The 20,790-nt window shown below is 37.8% G+C and overlaps 1 long non-coding RNA gene and 1 pseudogene across 1 annotated transcript; one reads left to right on the forward strand and one right to left on the reverse strand.

Moving 5' to 3' along the window:
* Positions 1 to 2,743: 2,743 nt before the first annotated feature.
* LOC114142237 (metalloreductase STEAP4-like) lies at positions 2,744 to 13,141 on the reverse strand (annotated as a pseudogene).
* Positions 13,142 to 17,554: 4,413 nt separating this feature from the next.
* LOC114142049 (uncharacterized) lies at positions 17,555 to 17,921 on the forward strand. The gene is made up of 2 exons (XR_003594951.1): positions 17,555 to 17,638; positions 17,723 to 17,921. It is a non-coding gene; the product is annotated as an uncharacterized LOC114142049 (long non-coding RNA).
* Positions 17,922 to 20,790: the final 2,869 nt, after the last annotated feature.

The following is a 20,790-nucleotide window of genomic DNA, read 5'->3' on the forward strand; positions in this document are numbered from 1 at the left end:
CCACACACCTCTCTTTTGACATTCCCACTGAATCAATTAAGCACCCTGTGCTGCCTGGGAACTCAGAAAAAGCCCCTTGTGATCACGAAACAGCTTCCTGATGTAATGGAGGGCAACGTTTATTTCAGCTGACTGAGATTGAGACTACTGTAGGTTTCAGCAGACACCAAGAAGCACTTATTTGACATTCAGTTTGCATACAATAATATTCTAGGCTGTAATGCATTAAATCCTGCAATAAACTGAAAGCCCTCAAAATGCACCACTGAACCTTTTTTTTATGAATGCTAAGGTTAGCCATTTGTTCTTTCAAAACAACATTTTCTATTTTTGTTTAAATTTTGTTTGAAAAAAACTTAACAGAAACATAGAAACCGTCATTGTACAATCCCAAAGTCTTTTCTTGAAGACATATTTTCTTTCTAAAATCTACTAATTCACAACTAACCCAGTCATGGTTGTTCAGTGTATTTGTTATCCAAATAAAATATTTTTGAAACACAAGAATGTGGAGTTGAAAAATTTTTTGTATTATCACCCTAATCTTACGTTTGAAACTTGTTTACAAAAAGGTTTAGCAAAAATAAATGTTTTGTGCTTTGCTCACAATGTTCTAAATTAAGCTCTTAATTTAAGATTTGCAACTAGTTTACTTTACATGTGCAATTTTGTGCTAAAATAACTATTTTAAATAAAAATTATGTAAGAACTGGTTTCATCAAAAAATCTCCAAAATGATTTTAAAAAACTGTGACTTTTGCCTTTGACACTTTACTCAACATATATTTTCAGATTTCGCAGACATATATTGGGAGAACCTTTCATTAAATGTCCATGCTGTTTATATTCATACAGAGCTGAACATGAATGGTCCTTGAAGGTTTTATGAATTTGTCAGGCTTATAAACTGAAATAGATAACAATAATGTGTGTATGTGAGCTTGTTTCACAGTGTTTCTGCATGTCGCCACATTGTAATTCTTTCCCAAGGACATATTAGAAGATTTTTTCTAAGGCGTTGACACACACATACACCCCCACACACGCCAAGCAGATAGCTTCCTGACACCAGGAAGTAGGCCAATATCAACAGCAGTTTCCTCGGTAATGAGAGAACAAAACAATGCGAGAGGGTGTGAGGGACTACAGATTGTGTGCTCTGATAATATTTTCTAGATGCATGATAACAAGATAACTGAGTAAAAGGGGTGCTGTCGGCATAAATGAAGAGGAAAAATTCTTACTCCAGACTTTGTACCCTTAACAACAGATACTCTTTGTTCCTGCCTCTCCTCTTCTACCTCTGAGTCATTAGCCTTGCACCAACTCTCGTCTACAAGCCATGTTGTAATTTTTTTATCAGTCACTAATCTTTCATTTATCCAGTCGCAAGACCTCCCCTCCTCTCCAACACACACAACGTGCCCAACTACACCTATTTCTGTCAATATGAATGCACTGGCCATATGACTTACATATGACTGGTGGTGTCCAAAGTTGATCCAGAAGGTTCAGCATCCTGCATGTTTTAGTTCTGTACCAGCTGATAGTAACAACCTGGTATAGAACATGTCAATGTTCTACTTAGGATTTTTAAATTAGCCATCATTTGATCCAAATGTGTTGAAACAGGGAGAGAACTGAAACATGCATGATGCCAACCCTCAAGGATCATCTTTGGACACCACTGCAGTAAGCGCAAAATGTAGGTAGACAGAGTCGCGCAGCACTGCAAGCATCATGTCTTCTTTCCTCTCCTTCATCACACAGACTTCTGCCCTGGTGACGAGGCGGGTAACCATCCAGGTAACCATCCAGGTAACAAACAAAACCAGTGTGTTTTTCTCCCACGCCTCGGATGTGTTGGAGTTCATTCATTTTTGTCTCTGTGCTCCACCAGGTTCGTTAACCAGTTTCAGGTCCTGACCAGAACCCCTCAGTGTAAATTACCTTAAGAAATAATGAGATTTGGTTATATATAAAAAACAGACTTTAATGCCAAAAAATTATCAAATGTTACAAGTCATGCATGTCATACAAATGGAACAGATACAGAGTTACATTCACTGGGCCACACTTAGCACATCTAAGACCAAGTGAGGCCAAGATTGAAATGCAAGTTTAGCTTTTATTTTTCTCTGCAATCTGTACCCTCCCTAAAGGGTAGTCTAATCAGTTTCAGTCTGTTTACATATGACTGGCATCAGTCACATTTAAACATGGTTATGGAAGCTGCAGCATGTGAGTGTAAGCAGATAGAAGAGGTTAAAAGAGATACAAGTAAAGACAGAATCCATAACAGATGAAAAGTCAAAACTTTATTTGTCTCAATTTTGTCTAATCAGAGCAGCCAATCAATAACCTTCCTCACACTAACTACTGAAAAACCTGCCGTTGGATATAAATATACATATTTATAAATTTTCTTAAAGAAGAATGCTTAAAGTAAAACAGGAAACTAGCAGTTCTGCTGTCTCATGATAGCATTACCTACTTTTTTTTGTAATACTTATTTTTCTTTTTGTTTTTCTAAAGCGGATAAAAGATAACTGCCCAAGTAAGTGAAAATTACCAAAATTTTCATTTGTTTTGTATGTTTATAATCTCACTATGGTAATTTATTACTTATCACCTAAAATAGATAACTGTTTACACACTGAAAACATTTTCCAGCAATGACTGTACGTGGCTAATTTAAGATGTGAATTAATAGGTTGCATACTCTGCCTTTTGAGAACAAAGTTCAGAGGTTTGTGGTTTTTATTTCACCCATCTGCTTTGGCTGAGTCTGTTCCCAGCCTTGGCGAATTTGGGTGGGGGTGCGGTCCACACAAGGAAGGAGAAGAAGTAACTTGAGCACCAACACCACAGAAGATACGATCAGATAGAGCATGTAGCCTGGAGGCGTGTACCATTTGCAGGTTGAGGGTTGAAGAAATTTATTCCAGCCATAGATGTAGCAGTGAGCCATGCAAATGAACAGAGTGAGATGTCCTAGTTCAGACTGAAAAATAGCACATATAAAGGCCTTACTTAAAACACTGCAAAAAGAGTAGGACATGTCAAAATATAGATGTTTTCACTAACATGATGATAGAGAGACAACAACAACAATCAAAAGTGTAAGGTGTCATGGTCTGTGTTTTTCTGTGTATTTATTTAGAGTTTTCTGTCCCTGAGTCTTTGTGTTGTCCTGTCCTCCCGTTGATTACTCCCAGGTGTTTCTCATTCCCTGATTACCCCCCTGTGTATTTAGTGTCACCTGTGTCTTTGTCGGGTCCTCGTCTAATGTGCGCTCAGTCCTTTGTGTTGTCCATTTGTTATACCAGTTGCTACCGGCATTGAGCCCTGGCTTCCGCTCAGTCGTGCTGCCTGTGTTTTTGGACTGTGTTTATGTTTGTTTCTCATTAAATCACCATTTATCATCTCACCTGGGTCATCTGCGTCTGCCTCACCACCTCTCACCACCGCATTACATGACATAAGGTTACATGTATGAATCTGGGGACTGGTGTTTAAAGGTATTAAAAGTCAAGTTTTTATGTAACTAAATGAATAAATGGCTTAAAATAAACTTCACATTAAAGTTAATCCAAAACAGGTCTGCAAAATGTCTACAATTAGCCCAATTTTAAAATTCAATGTATTATGATTAAAGTAAGATAACACTTAGACAAAAATTCATTTTAACATGGTTTGCTGAAGTTACAGTAACTATTAGAAAACGTAATAGTTATTTTTATCCCTATTCAACATAATTTCTATTGATTTAATGTAATTCATTACATTTTGTGATATTATTTTCTGACAAGTTTTGCCTAAAATATATTTTTCCTGAGCAACAAGTCACTGATATTTAATTGATCTAAGAGAAATATATCACCATAAACTCTCCTAATGACAATTACACAAATATCAAACATGAATTTGCACTAGGGGTTGCTTCTCAAACCAGATTCCTCCATGTTTTTTTCCAACTCTAGGTTATCCCACTCTAACACTACAATAAGTGCTTGTGATAAGACTTAGAAAAATTTAAGCCATATGTGTTACAAGGTATGTGGAATTCAAGTCCAAAGTTACACTTGGGATTTACAAAGATCTTGTGTGTTAGAAATATGTACAAAAATCTACACCATAAAATACAAACCTTTTTAACATCACTATTTCTCATTTTCTGGTTATTTTAATAGTTGTTTTACTTCTACAACAACCTGCTTTTGATGAAAACATTATAACTTATAGATTTATGGGTCAATAGAAGCCCAGGAAGGAAAAAGAAAAGTTCTTGCAATTGTAGATACAATTTATTTATTTATTTTTTTTGTAGATATGTTTATTAATTTTTTATTTAATAACAACAACAACACAACACAGAACAGAAGCTCAGCAGTGCAGTCCAGAGTCAAAAGGGAGGATAAGATAGGGGGCATACATTCTTCCATCATCATTCACATCTAAGCATTTATAAATGCTCGAGACAGGATGGTAGACAAGTGTCCTTCAGCATAGTCCAAGAAGGGCTTCCAAATGCGTCCAAAAATGTCAGTCTTAGAGTGGACGAGGCATGTTAGAAAGTCGAGAGGGATATATTCCAAAATAAGCCTCTTCCATCCATTAATAGTAGGAGATTTATTAGAGATCCATTGTAACAAAATATTCTTTCGAGCACAGAAAATTAGGACATTATATAACTTACTCTTGTTTTGATTTTTAATATGTTTATTTGGTAGACCAAGGAGGAGAGACACTGGATCGAGATCAATATTAGTTTTGATAATTTTCCTAGTCTCAACCAGAATAGATTCCCAGTACATCTGGATCTTGGGGCATGACCAAAGACAGTGTGTGAGGCTGCCTTCATGTATTTTGCATTTAGGGCACAGTGAAGAGGACCCCGGTTTAAACTTAGACACCCGGTTTGGGGCCAAGTGAGCTCTATGTAGTAATTTAAGTTGCAATGCCCAGGAGCGATTACAAATAGTGATTTTTCTGGCAGAGTTCCAGATACTGCTCCACATTTCATCAGTAATCTCGATATTCAGCTCTCCTCCCCAGGCCTGGGTCAGAGTTGATAAATGACACTTATGACATTTTAATATTTTGTAGCACATACTGAGTGACACTTCACGAGTTCCGAAAAACAGTTTTTCAGTGCCCGAAACATCCGTGTCCCTGAGTAGAGTTGTTTCTTTTTTAATAAAGTCTCTTAGCTGGAAGAAACGGAAGAGGTTATTTTTCCCTACTCCAAAGGCTTCCATAACTTCATTAAAAGACATTAGGATCCCTTCCTTAAAAAGACAGCCCAAAGAGGAAACACCCTTAGCCACCCATTCCCCAAAACCTGCATCTAACACACCCGGAAGAAAGTCAGGGTTCTGGACAAAGGGTGTAAATGGGGATGTCTTCCCAGTTCTTCCCTCGATATGTTGAACCACCCTCCAGGCCTTGACTGTATTCACAGTGATTGGATTGTTACAGCATTTCTTTATTGTTTTCATATTTTTAAGAAAAAGCAGGCTTTTAAGAGGACAATCACATAACGAGGCTTCTATATCCAGCCACACTGTGGATGAGTTTCCAGATATCCACTCTCGGGCATATAATATCAGAGAACTCAATTGATATTTTTTTAGATCTGGAAGATCTAAGCCTCCCATGTTTCTTGGCAGCTGTAGTGTTGATATTTTTATGAATCAATTTATTTTTTTTTTAAATTCCTCTATTCAAGAAAAATATTTTTCATTGTCACATTCAAAAATTTACTAAGGTTAATGTGTGTTTCCTGTCTGCATTTATTATACCAGCTGCATGCCTGTTAAAAATATATAATACAACCCAAAACTGTCCCTTAGAACATCATCTAATATTTACCCATCCAAATGTTAACAGCACACTATTGCAAATCTTGCACCAATTATTTCTACATCTCAAAAGACTCCATAGCATGAGTGTCACAACTTTAAGATTTCATATATACTTCATGCTATATACTTTATATGTATACTTTACATGTGTACCACTGTTACAGACAGAATACTGAAGAGCTCCACAAATGCAGCAATAACCTAGTCATAACCCTTTCTAATCAAATGTTAAAGCATGCTCTGTCCACACTGATGAAGATTCACTCACTTCACCATGCTTAAAACAACTGCAGTGGGAGGGAAGTCTGACATTGTTTTTGTTTAACTCAAGGAGTTAAGCAAGGAGAGTGTAAGCAAATAAGTGTTTAACCCATAGGGGAAAATCATAAAATTAGCACAACGCTTTTAAATTTGAGGCCAAGATGATTAGACGACAAACGGATACAATAGAATATGAGACAGTGTCTTCTGCACAACTTGTTCTGTCCTGAAGATGAAATAGTAACAGATTGTACTATTTCAGTTTGTTTTTCTCACAATGTAGCAAAGACAACGTAGCATCATGAGTTGAACACATACTGAAAGATAGCAGCTGTTTCTTCACAAATTGGCCCATTGAAAATATATTATAGGCCAAATTAATTGGCAAGTTAAGCAATTGTGTCACAGATGATTTAATTTAATTAAACAAAAATCTATTCTTCAAAATAATGTTTTGCCTTTTCAAAAACAGAGAGCATAAAGATCAATTTTCTGTAAAATGAAGGGGTACTTCAATCAATGTTTATTATTGTGCATTATTTATATTTTCCATTCAGTAATTCAGTAATCAATAGTGAAGCTGGTGTCAAGGTTAATTTTTCCATGCATATTGGCATATCTAAAATGTGCTTAATCATTATTGTAACATGTTCTACAAACAGTCTGAGTGCCTCCTAGTGGTCAGACAGTTATTAGCTGCATAAATAAGAAAAAAGGCCAAACTCTGTTGCAGTGTCAGCCACTTCAAGCATTTAGCATGCCAAGGAGAGTGTAAGATGAGATGAAGAAATGTCATTATCAGGTTGTTGCTGCAACATTTGTGTAACAAATATAATGAGTTGTAAATGTAGGTGGCTTTACATATAGATTAACAGTGTTTTTGCAAAAATATATTTGCTTCAGACTCTTTCATTTAATGAATAAATAATTTTAGTGGTATTTTTCCTAGAAATTTATAGTTGCATGTAAACTTATTTTTTTCTATTAATAGAATCATCAAGTGCTAAAAGGAGCAGAAAATGCAGATTAATTCATTTCACAATGACAAATTTTACATAACACCAGTGGCCTTATTTGAAGCTCAATTTTGTGAATTATTTGGACAACCTGCTTCCATTCAGAATTTTAGTTTTTGGCTGCATAATTTCACATTCACATTTGCTTACAGTGAGCTCAGACAGCACAAACAAATTATTTCTATTGATTTTAATGATGATCAGGGCATATCTCACCTAATCTGTTTGAAATATCAAATCCTTCCATTGTGTGCATCAACATGCATACAACCTTTGAGTCACACAACCCACATCTTTAACAAATATTTGTTGAAAATTGCCATCTCAAGTGTAATGTTTTTCACAACTCTTTTCACCAGATCATAAGGATTATTTTGACCTATGCGTCTTTCTGTGGGCCTCATTCTGGTGTCTACTTATGGATCTGACCTTTACATAAATAGGCTTGTGACCTGTATTAACAATGTCCCTGCTGTGAATTACACCAGGTATCATAATTCCATTTAATGAATAACTTAACATTTAAAATCCCAGGCAAAAGTCCACCAGGCTTTCACTCTGGGAAACGAGTGCCAGCTACTGCTTTTGGAGAATTTTAATTGCTATCGTAAAAGAAGTTGGAAAGTCAAAATATAACCCTCTACAAAGGTGCTTAAAGATCTTTTCTGCTGATTGATTTACTCCACCTGTCTGATAATGTTCATACTCGTAAAGGTAAAGTACACACTCACACACACATTCACATTTCCAACAGAGCACTGACCTGAATAAAGTTGAATTCTCTCCAGCTGAGGGATCCACCTACAGAGGGCAAGGATGTTAGTCCTAACAGGACAAAAAGGAAAAATCCCAGGATTCCCAGTGATATAAACGAGACTGTGGCCCCTGCCTCAGTATTATCAAAGTAAAATGGGGGGCTTTTATTGTTCTTCATCTAAGAAAGAGAGAAAGAAACAAAGAGGCAAAGGAAGAAAGAAAGGATCAATGCAGGTTTTATGCCATGTTATTCTTTGTACATGACTGTTAAAAAATGTGATAACTGGTTTGGACCAGTTTGCTGTACCTCATCCACCACCCCTGAAATGAGTTTGTGCCTGACAGAATAGCAAATAGGAATGATGAATGTATAGATGGCATGCAGAAAAGCATAGCCAAGTGCAACAAGACCCATCTGCTCCTGCAAAGCATCCAGCGGTCCAGTCAGTTAGGGAAACGCCTGGAGAAAGAAAAACCAAAGGCAAGTGCGATTTAATTTAACATTACATTTCTACAACATTTCCACAATATACCAAACTGTTAAAACAATATATTGTTATTATTTTATTTGGTCCCTCTGTAGAGTTGAAAATAAAAAGCAACAATCACACCAGGAAGGTAACGGAGAGATAGCATAACAAGTGCCACAATTGGACACAGCTAGAACACAATTTTACAAAACACCCATAAGAAAAAAATAGATATTATACAAGAAAAGACTTGATATTAAGGACAACTCATGACCTTGTTGGCCAGGGACACCATGATTCGATATGAAATCTCATCTTTATTTTCAACATGAGCATGGATCACATCTCTAATGAGCAGGTAGAAGAAGAAGAAAGAAGTGAGGCCAACAGCTATGGACAAAGGCAGCCTCCACTCTGGGAACAATTTCAGGGGCAAGTCCTCCAACTCTGCTGACAGAGAGCCTTTAACCAGAACAGTGAGGCCCAGTTTGGAGGCCAGGTGTGCTACTGCCTGCTTTGCTTCTTCACTTTCTCCACACAGGAAGACCTGCACACAGTTTAGTGGACAGTTTCAAAAATATGCAGAAGGAAAAGTATTTGGAAGATGTTGTTGGCAAGAATTTAAACTCTGAAAAAGAGAGAAGTATTGTCAGCTCTTACAGTTTTATTCTTATGATTTTCTTTAATGTGCAATATCTAAACAGATTCTGTGTGTTTGATCAAATATCACTGAAAGCATCCCTCAAAAGATTTTAAAATGATTAAGCTGATCTTCTTGTATCAGTTAGGTATTTAATTAAAACATTTTGCAGAAAGGATGTTTGATAAGTAAGGTACGGTACTTAAAAATACTTTTGGTTGTTTTTATATGCTTTTGACTAGCATATAAAATGAGAAGTGTGGAAAAACATGGTAAAGAAATCATATAGACAAACAGTAACAATAAATGTTAAAATTAGATCAAATTTAAGACTTTTTTTAATTCGGTGAATTTAATAAAAGTATTTAGTATAGAATAGAAAGCCTTTATTGTCCCACAAAGCGGAAATTTGGGGATTCAGCCGAATCAGAAAGATAAAAAAGGAAGTATATAGCATTACAAGTCTTCCACATAATAAGATATGAAGGACAAACATAAACTATAAATATAAAACAACAAATGTGACCAAACTACATGATGCGATACTATGAACATGTCCTTCAAAAACTGTTTATTTAAAACCTGATGTCAGTAAGCATCATGTCAAAAGAGTTAAATGATCCACACAAACAGGCTTACAAAATCAAGAAGGAGTGGATATAAGTTAAAACCAGCTCTAGCACATTTTTGTTTTGGTTAAGTCTTTTCTTCCATCTTGCTACATTTCATTGACAACCAAATACATATTTATTATTAGCGCTAGAAGATAAGAAAGCTCCATATGGCTGTCTGCATGGGCATCAATTCTGCAGGAAATTCCACTTTCCAAAAGGGTATGCAAGGTTAAATATTTTTAAACTTTAACAGTTGCAATCAAAGCTTACCCAAAAATGTATAAATTGCGGGTTTCTTAACATATTTTAATCTGATCTCATTAACTTGATGAATTAACAATGGTAGCAATGCTAATAATAAAACAAAGGAATACTAGAGCAAATACAACAAACATTCTCAAGTGCAACTATATACAATCATCATCACCAATATTCGTCATACCAAATCATGCTTTCAACATAAATAGACTGTTTTCTATTTAACTGTAAATGACAATAAAAATGTTTTTGTTTTTATTCCTGCAGAGCCATTTTTATTCATTTTGTTTATTTGCTGTAAATGTCAGTTGATCTGTTTAGAGAAAAAACTAGAACATACCTTACAAATAAAGTCTGTCTGAGGACTAACCCTTTTTTTGTTTATCTGTCAGTTTTGTATCAGTAATTTTTGAGCTGAAACTACTTTGTATTGTTTAACTCTGTAAAGACACATGTCCGCTTCATCTATACTCAGGATTTAATCCCCTTTCTAGATCTTGCCATGCTGACGCTTATCATTTTTACCTCTCAGCTCTGGGATAAGATGATTAAGTTGTTTGTAAGAAACTGAGCACTGCAGAGCGTTGGAGAGAGCAGTCTGACAGGCGTGTGTGAGAGTCGGAAGGATAGAGCACTTTTCCCCAGGTGTGTGTATAAGTGGACTGGGCAGTCAGCCATGTCTGCCTACATTACTGCACCAGTAACAGCAGGGGACGGCCGACAGACTAAATCTCCATCTGAATGTAAATGTGACAGCGCCACAGCCCCGCTGTGGATCTAATCAAATTGCTGGCCAGGGAATAGTGCACATTTACAAGCATGTATGTGTGTGCATGAATACATACTGTGACTACATGTGCAGTAAGAAAGACATTTGAAGACACATCTTGTGTTCGTTACCTGTTTTCAAAGGCAGAGTTCTGCAGAGGTGTGAGCGATGGTGTGTGTCGGCGTGCGGGCGTGGGTGTGTGTGTGTACACATGTGAATAAATGTTTGCGCTAAAGAGGATTTGAGGCAGATTCAGGTTTGGTCTCCAGAGGTTCCAGCATGTTTGTGTTTCTCTCAAATCAAACTGAAATGAAGGTTGCAATAAACACTGGGCTTTCAACTTTCTAACATAATAAGGTGTGTATGCATGTGCGTGTTTTTTTTTTTTTTTACCATGTCCTCATTTTCTTTACTCCTCAGATGGAAAGTTGATACAATCAGCTATCAGCAGGAAGGCAAATGAAATAAATTCCATTTCCAGGTTGTGCACAGTGTATGACGAAGTAATCTTTTTTATGTTTACAAATCTGAGAGGCACTTTTCCCAATGTACAATAAGTGATGAAAGCAGGCACTGTTTCCAGGTTTGATGTCAAGTGTTTCTCATCATGAACAGATCAAGTTGGTAATCTCCTCCCTGTTACTCCTCTGTCTTTGTATCTTTCCTTCCTGTCAGCTAAAGTGTTTCTTAATGCCTAGCAGCTTCCTGGTGTTGTTTTGCCTTGATCCCACTGACTATCTCTAAAAGATTACTTACTTCTTACCTGTTTTCCTGCTAAAAGTCCATTCTGCAGGGCCCAGGCAGACAGCGTGTTAAGACCTTTCACCACAGCAGAACTAAGAACCAGCCTGAAGAGCACACAGCATTTTACTTTTCTTGGTTTCAAAAGAAATCTGTCTTAGCACTTTCATATTTTCCCTGAAAGTTGCAGTCTGGTAAATAAAGAGCATGCTTTGAAAACCTTTAATCTTTTAATGTTTTTCTAACATAATAATACATTTGTACATCATTTCTTATCATTTCAAGTGAGGTATATATTAGGACACCCCCATGTTTTTCCCACATAAAATGACTAAAATCCCACACAAATGTGTATCACATCAGGTGAAAACGGTTACATTACAACATCCTTACACGGCATTGTGATGGAGGCTTGCCCTGTTTAAACCGCAGACGGTTTTGGTTCCTGACTTTTGATTTGCAAGGGAACAGCGTGGTAGGAATAAAAGAGCAGTCTGAAAACCTCAGAGCGAAGATTATGTTAGCCTATGAGTCTAGCAAGGAATTTGAAAAAGGTTTAAAAGAATCTCAAATCTCATTTTTACTTCAAGGTGTATGTCAAAGACATTCTGAGCAACTGCCAGCACGCCCATGTTTAACCACCACAATAACCTGAGAGTAGAACATAAAATGCTCAAGCAAGTCACCAAAAACTAAAATGTCACATGAAAGTCCATGTCTGTAAAGTCAAAAAGAGACTGAACAAGTTTAACTGCCAAGGATGGCGTGCAACAAGTAAAAAGCTGTACATGGAGGTCAGACTGAAGTTTTACAAAGAGAAAGCAAAGGCCATGTAATGGATAAAAGAATCTAAACTTAAATTATTTGCTTAGCAACAGGGATAACAACTATCTTACCATGCAGAGCACATAACAATGTAGAGTCCTAAAATGTATTCATTTTTCTTCTGCATTTTATTTTTTAGAGTTTGTCACCTCTGCAAGTAGACAGCGTTGGCTTCTGGGTATATATGCCCTTCTTCAGGTTGTTACTGAGATCCACCAATACCTTCAAAACAAAATACATTTAAAAGGTTTGTTTTAGAAAAAAGCCACATTTTGTTTTATCATAACAGTTCTAAAATCAATAAGAGTGAATACATTTGATAGCCACTGGATATAAACAATCAAACCATATTGTTAGTTTGTGTTTATTTACCTTCCCTTTCAGATCATGCTCCATTGTTGTCAAGAATTCCTAAAGATTAGATTAGAGGATTGGGCTGCTTCTGCATGGGTCATCACCTGTACAAAACATGGCATATTTTGTACAGGTTCAACGCATTATTCTTTGCATAATTACATACATCACACACGTGTTTCTCCCCTTTCTTCAGTTTTTGAGAGAAATACTCCAGCTCCAGTGATGTGTACCTGAGCTCCCTGCAGCAAAGGGCCACAGCTGTGTGGTCTTCTGCTGCCATACGTAACTCCATAGCCAGACTGGAGCAGACGGAGGCCCAGAGAGCGCCCCAGGTCCCTGGGCCCAAATATGCACAGCAGCTCTGGCTCAGAGGCAGCTGCCATGTCCAGAGGATGCAGTGATATGCCGTTTTGCTTCATCTCCTCAGACTTACCTCTCATCACACTTATGTTAGGATTTTTAGAGTCTCCATGCTGTGGAGTCTGATCTTTACTCTGCCTCTCCCCTTTTCCCTTTGACCTCTGTCTGCATGACATAAGAGACATGGGTTTGTATTTATTACGCCTACAATCCACAGCCAAGCGAACGTGTGATGGAGTGTGCCAGCAGAGCAGAATCAATTTCATTAGCTGTTTCTTTTAGCAGTTTTGTTCTTATTATTCTGTTATGATGTTATAATAATAATTATAATAATAATAATAATAATAATAATAATAATAATAATAATAATAATAAAACTATTATTATTACATCTTGGTTATTTTAAACTGTGCTACAAAACAGCACAGTTTTATAGTAAGTAATTGAGGAGCATGCAGAACCCTCTACACACTTCAGTGAAAATAATACCTACAGATTCACCATTTTCTTCTCTTTAGATGTGTATCCCTTCTGAGAAACACAGACTGCGTTATCATCCTTGTACTGCCAGAATCCGATTTTCATATTTCACGAGTAAAAAAAACATTATTCTTCTGCTTTCCAGGGCTGCCATCTTTTATATCGTCTGTTTCCACACTAGACACGATGCCATGTGGGAGATCCTGGCCCACGTATTCATTATCATTTCAAAACCTGCTGTTCCAGCCAAATGGCTAGAAAGACAATTTGTGCAAATTCAGTGTTTCCCTCTCCCCGTAGCTAAAACATCTACAAAGATGTGACACCAACAGACTCAGAAGAGCAGAAATTAAGCCTGGCATATATGTTACTGTTTTGCGTGTGATTGTTTTGCTTTGCAATTTATTGCATGCGCCTATAAGTTTCTGGTTGCGTTTGTGTGTGAAACGGGTCAGAACGATCAGAGAGTGAGGTCTCAGCTGTGATGTGCTGCACCTGGGAAGCTGGCTCTGCAGACAGGGCGACAACCTGGCTGCAGAAACGACACACAAAATCACATCAAATTTACTAACTGTTTTGGACAAAAATACTCTTTTCCATAAAAGCAGCAATCATATTATACATATACATCTCCGCCAATGTTTATGGGCGATAAGCAGCCTACCTCTGGAGGTTTTACAGTCGGGTCCATAACTAAGGCAGTAATGTCTACCTAGGGGGATATTGCAGCAAAATGAAAAACCCTTTTATGCCTAACTTTTAAGGCATTCATTCAGTTGTCCTGCTGTTAGAATGTACCTGAAGTACATCCACTATAATGACTCATTTACTTGCTTTGCCTCTGGGAAAACTCCTTTCTCTTGATCTATTCGTGTTCTTTCCCACATTTCAGTCTTTCTGTGCCATCACAGCAACACTTTTCTTCCTCTATAACTATTGCTGTTCAATTAAGAACCTCTACACTATGTCCACAAGATAATATCTATTGAGTCAACTATGTAAATGTATCCAGAGATGTTTGTCTTGGTGTCATCCGAGCCCATGTCCTCTGCCTCTATAATGAGTGTAAAGATTGACTGTTACCTTCCCTTGTCATTCTCAGTGGTTTCAAATACTTCTTGACATGCATCTCGATCTGACTTCAAAATTAAATGCTCTTTAAATGTTTCAGCCACTGGTGCAGCAGATGTGCCTCCAGCAGCTGATCTGAAACAAGTGAAACTGATCAATGTGCTTACCATACATTCTTCTGCAGCAGGGCCGGCCCAAGGCACAAGCAAGCTAAGCAGCCGCTTAGGGCCCCAGGGCCACTAAGGGGCTCCCTCAGTGGAGATGATTATTTATTTATTTTTTTAGTAATAATTTCTGTCATTATAATATCAAAAACACACAATTTCATCATGAAGTGATTTGTTTTTACAATAATATATATCTGGTAATGTACGTAGAAATCATTATTTTATGGATGAAAAGAGGAAAAAAAAAGCTCTTGGGGTCCCATGGAGGCCGCGGTTTGTACCGCACTATTTTCCATTAATTTTTTTCTTCGTTTTTCAGGAATGACCATAGACAACTTTAATTTTGTCACTAAGTCCAAACTTTCGAGAGTTTGGACTTAACTCTCGAAAGTTAAATTGTTGTGATATGTGTGTTTCTGTGTATTTATTTCAAGTTTCCTGTGTCTCTGTGTTGTCCTGTCTTTTCCCGTTTGATTATTCCCAGGTGTCTCGTTCCCTGATTACCTCTTGTGTATTTAGTGTCACCTGTGTCTCTGTGTCTTTGTCGGGTCCTTGTCGTTTCTTGCCGCTCTTAGCGTCCTGTCATTCCGTTTCTGTGTGCCCAGTCTGTTTTGTCCTTCGTTTACCGGTTGCTACCGGCGTCGAGTCCTGGCTTCAGCTCGGTTGTGCTGCCCGGCATTTTGGATATATTGGACTGTGTTAATTCTGGATTTACTTCATTAAACCATCATTTCTCATCTCATCCTGAGCCTGCTGCGTTTTCCTCACCACCTCATGACATAAATGTCAAATTATCTTTTTACATTTAACAATTATGCACTCAGTCATTATAAAATATTCTCACACTTCATTTTATACACATCATGAAAGAGTTTCAGTTTGAGATTTATTTGAACAATCCCTAAACTCTGATAATTCTCTTTGCGTTATTCTGTCTTTCATTAAGAACCAAAAAGCATGAATACGAAATGTTTATTTTGCAATTTTAGGAGACCAAAATGAAGAATACACTGTACATTTACAACACATTTTGATTGCGCTGCCAGCAAGAACAGGTCAGAGTGAAATGATAAGCCGCCCATGCACAGTTCTAGTCGGAAATTATTTGGGAGATTCCAGCTGTTTCCAGCCATCAGAAGACACTCAGAGGAATATGAGGTGCAGTTGTTAAGACAGCTTCCAGTTAGAACATGAATATGGTGGATAGCTTCATGCTGCTACAATGGCAAAGGAAAGGCCTGCAGGACACATGATTTTTGAGGAATTTCTGTTTGATGATTGCTGCTGTGCTACTGCATTGCATATGAGCTTCAGATGTAAGTTCTAACTGAGCTCATGGTATCTTGGTAAAAAAAAAAGGAAGAAAAAAACTGATAGAAGGAAAGGAATGTAATAAAAGATACTGCACAAAGTACAAAAAAAGCACAGAAAATCTCAAAGAGACTGGGGCACTAAAAAGAGACGCTACACAGGACAGAAATTTCTCGAAGTAGAACAAAGACAATTATAATAGCCAGAAGTTTCCAAAGCATTCACATTAATATTCCATTAATATTCTATTAGTGGCTTTCTAGACAGGAAAATTGGGAATGGTCATTATAAAACACTGGAAACTGCTTTAAGGAGATTAAGACACAGTCGGATTAAAGAATTTTTTTTTCTTTGTGGATACACTACTTTTCTTCTAAGAAACTAATTAGCTTGTGTGCAAATGATTGTCTGAGTTCATTTTCGATGACACCAAAGAAACTTTATGGTGCCTTCCGAAAGTATTCATGCTCCTTAAACTTTTCACATTAAATTAACACTGCAACCTTTCACAACATGCAATGAAGTGAAACCAAAGAGTGGCTTACAAAAGGTCCATAAAGTAAGCTGTGCATTTGTATTTTGTCTCATTTAAGTCAAGGTTCATCAGTAATGAGCTCTATCCAGCTTCCCATTAATTTTGTCCAGCCTCTCTGAAGAAGGCTGATTTTCCCACAGTATGTTGCTGCCACCACTATGTAATAACGTTTGCAAAGTATTTTCAGGGCAATGTGCATATAGATTTTTTGTGCATTTTGGCTAAAAAGCAACATCTTAGGCTCATCTTGACAGTTTTTTTCCCACTGATTTGTTGTTCATCTATATGGTTTGTGGCAAACTGTAAATTGGACTTCGTAAGCTCCAGACACACAACACAACTTTTACAGTCTTGACAAATTTTGAAATGACTAAGTGTTCACAATAACAAACTGAAAGACTTGGTATCAAAACACTTCACTGGACCTCCTGAGGGAACATGGATTCTCCAGTCCAACTGAAGCACAAAACTTTCACGGAAACTCCTACGACAGGGACAATTTGAAGGAACAGATCAAATCACTCTCAGAATTTGTACATGTGAAAGTTCTGTGAAAGTCCAAGATGATGTATGAGATGTACTTAAAATATGTTACGTTCCACGCAGGAGTGAACATGATTTGGATAATTTCTTAACTGTGTTCTTTGTTTCACTCATTCTAAGAGTTTAGAACATTTATTTGAAGGTGTAAGTTTGTTTGTTTGTGGGTTTGAGAATGATTTTCAATGGTAGCTGTAGTCTGAAAATATTTATTTTCTAAACAGACAATTTAATGTTTGAGCTGGATTGAAGCTGTTATAACTGTCTAACGTTGTCCAGGCAGCATGCGGCCCTTTTAAAAATGTAGCGTAAGGGTGATTCAAACCAAATGAAGGTTTTTGATTGTGTGTTTTTTCCACACAATTAAAACAACAATTTTTACACAGAAATCATGTCAGACATGTGGCCCTATTTATAAACTAGGAAACATCTCAAGCCAATGATGTCAGGATTCAGGTTGGAGTGAGGGTTCTTTCCAGAGACGAGCTACGCGGAGGAGTTTGACAGCCTGACGCACTGCATCGGATCCTGGTAACCAGCGGCAGGCTTCTTAAGAAGCGGTGGAACCATCAGTCATCGCTCGATGGTGACCACTTGTTGGTCAGACTCAGCCCTAAGTTCTTGCATAGTCCATGTTAAGTATTGTCCAGTCATTTTATCCTCTTCTTCTCTGTTACCTCTCAGACCTTGATCCCGCTTCCCGGAGCCAAGCCTGGAACTTCACCGGTCAGGCGCGTCTCGCTGGTTGGCACCTCCAAGCCGTTCCAATCCGCTGCAGCCCGGGACCCCCGAACCTACCTGGACTCCCTTTTCCTCCTGACGTCCTCCAGTCTCAATTCTCGAACAATCGTTTGACTGAATTAAAACAAACCCTCTTAAACGTTAAGTCTGTTCTTCTGTGCGCACCTGCATGTGGGCAAGGAAATTAAAATCCAACATGACAAATGATTGCCCTGGTTTTTGTGTTGCTATATCAATGGGGGCTTAATGCAAATGCATGCCACACTTTTTAGATTTTTGCTTCTAAAACCACATATCCTTTTTCCTATCACTTCTTTCTACACTACCCTGTATTGGTGTATCACAGGGGTGTCAAACTCCAGTCCTCAAGGGCCGCAGTCCTGCAACTTTTAGATGTGCCTCTGCTGCACCACAGCTGAATAGAATAATTAGGTCATTAGCAAGGCTGGGAGAACTGAGCTACACAAGGAGGTATTTAAGCCATTTCATTCTAGTGTTTTGTACCTGTGGCACATCTAAAAACTGCAGGACACCGGCCCTTGAGGACTGGAGTTTGACACCTGTGGTGTATCACATAAATCCCAATTAAACATCAAAGATTGTTGATGTAAGATGATCAAATGTGAGAAAGTTCAAGTGATATGGATACCTTTGCACAGTTATGTGCATGTTCGCAGGCTGCAAATGTAAAATTATTGCTTCCTTTATCAGTAACAGGCATGCATGCTGCACTGAATATCCCAATTCATCCTCTATGTCTGCTTTAGCGGTTTGAGCACAGGCAGCACATTTGAAGTTCGAGAACCTTATCTGGCAGGCCAAGCAACAGGAATCTAAAGCGGGAAGAAGCTGCATAAAACTTCAGATTTAGAGATTTTCTTCTTTTGTCCTCTGCACATCGTTGCTGAATTACACAGGCTTGCTTGGTTTTTTTTTTTTTTTTAGGGTTCATCCTTTCAAAAACAGGGGAGAAAGTGTGAATGCTTCCACAAAGATGATGCTTGGAGAGAAGCCTTTGATAATCCTTTTGCTTCATCTGACTTCTTCACTTTCACTCACGCCTCGTGTCTCTCTTTTTAAGAACGGGGAGAGGATGAAACTGAACAGTCCTTTTTGATTTGTGCTACTATGAAAGCCCAGATTAAAATCTGCTACATATCACAGTCATCCTATACTGTATAATGGTATCTTTGACAAACAGCTGTGACCTGCAAATAGCATGCGTCCACGCAGCCCCTCCTTGGGGGAGGCACAGCCCATTATGAGGCTGAAATATGCCTAAAGAATTTTTCGCCTCATCTCCTCAGCCATGCTTCCAGTCAAGTGAAACAGCTGACAAGGTAGAAAAAGGCTGACACAGAAGTCTAATTCTGTAAGGATGAAAACCCCACATTTACCAGAGGTGCAATTTAAAGGTCTGTTTTTGGGTATTTTTGTTAGAGATGGAAATCGAGGGTAAAATAAAAAAAAAAAAAAGTGTGGAATAGGCACCACGCAATTTGCACAAGTGTAATGAGCAGTGAGATGATTAATGGTGATTAGGTGAGTTATTGTTTGAAACCTGAAGCGGACAATGGGATAAAAATTGCTCTAATGAGCATAGAAGCCATTTGTTCTCATTTCCCTTCAAATATCCTTCATAAATTTAGTGCTTTCAAGAGGCTATGCTCTCAAGAAACCATAATCAGTGAAAAATAAGCTTAAGCCAGCAGGTCTGTTAGAAGAGCAGCATGGTCAGTTTAATCAAGACCTACTCTCAGTTTAAGTAAATCTGTTCATGTGTGTCAGCAAATGTATTTGCAATGCGTTCTTAATCTTTTCCAAGGTTTTCCCACTTGGTCACAAATTCCAGTAAGAGCCATGTTATTTCTAAGAAAACCCTCATGATTACCAAAAAGGAACAAGAACTAAACCAATAAAAATCCAACAAGGCCAAGTGAAACTGCTAGTATCAAAAGCATTTCTTTATTCATATATGATAAAATTGTGTTTTATGGCCATATTGGAGATAAAGCTGCTCTAATTCTCATATTTTGTTTTCAATGTCAGACATCGGGAGAAGTCAGAAAATGTGTGGGTATTTTTCAACCAGCTGAGAATTGTTTTATTTTTTGGGGGGTGAGGGAGTATCACTGAATTTTGTCAATTTTACGCTTGATAAGACCTAACTGATGATTGGTTAACTGGAAAACAGATTAAATACATGCAAAGAAGATCAAGTGACTACATTTTCTTCTGTAGAGCATGTTTTGCTCTACAGAGGAGGTTGACTGCAGAAAGGTGTGGAGCTCTCTTTACCTATATGCTTAGGGTGTGATGAATACTGAAGAGGAGAGTGTGACCCCACGTAATCCGTGCTGTGTGTGAAAGGTGTGTGCGAACACAAACGTCCCACAACCACATCACATTGCGTCAACTATTTGGAGAAACAGAGTTACTTGAATTTTGTTGTCAGTGGTCAAACTGCTAGATAATCATTTCTAAAATTGTTTTTATTATAAAAAAATGTTATGTCTGTGCCATTGCTATCAATTGAGCATTTCAATCTACCTTACTTCCTTAACTTGAATTTCAATTACATTTGAAAACTACTGCCAAGCTTACCAGATGGTGCAATAGTGCTTCCTGGTTCTTATTTTCACTATTGAGGTTTGCACCTCTAACTGAGTTGTTACGCTTCTCTGCTCTTCTTATTGTGTTGTTTACCATTCTTCCTGCTGCTACTCTATACTGTCAGTGGATGAGGTCATTAAGATTTTTGGAGAGGTTTATGACTTTTGGTGTAGTACTAATGTTAATAGGTTTCCCTGTGATGTGAATGTGTGTGGTGGGGGGTGGAGGGCTGGCAATACCCTCACATTATCCTGTTTCCTGAAAGAATACAACCAAGCCTACTGCCAGTGCTGATAAGACACAGCAGATTGTTGTGCATGCTGCTGTCTTGAGTAGGTTTTCCATTGGCATGGAGAGGCACTCATTGTCTTCTACAGTAATCTCGTACAGCTGTACTG

The sequence above is a fragment of the Xiphophorus couchianus genome, chromosome 3, assembly GCF_001444195.1.
Source record: "Xiphophorus couchianus chromosome 3, X_couchianus-1.0, whole genome shotgun sequence".
NCBI lineage: Eukaryota > Metazoa > Chordata > Actinopteri > Cyprinodontiformes > Poeciliidae > Xiphophorus > Xiphophorus couchianus.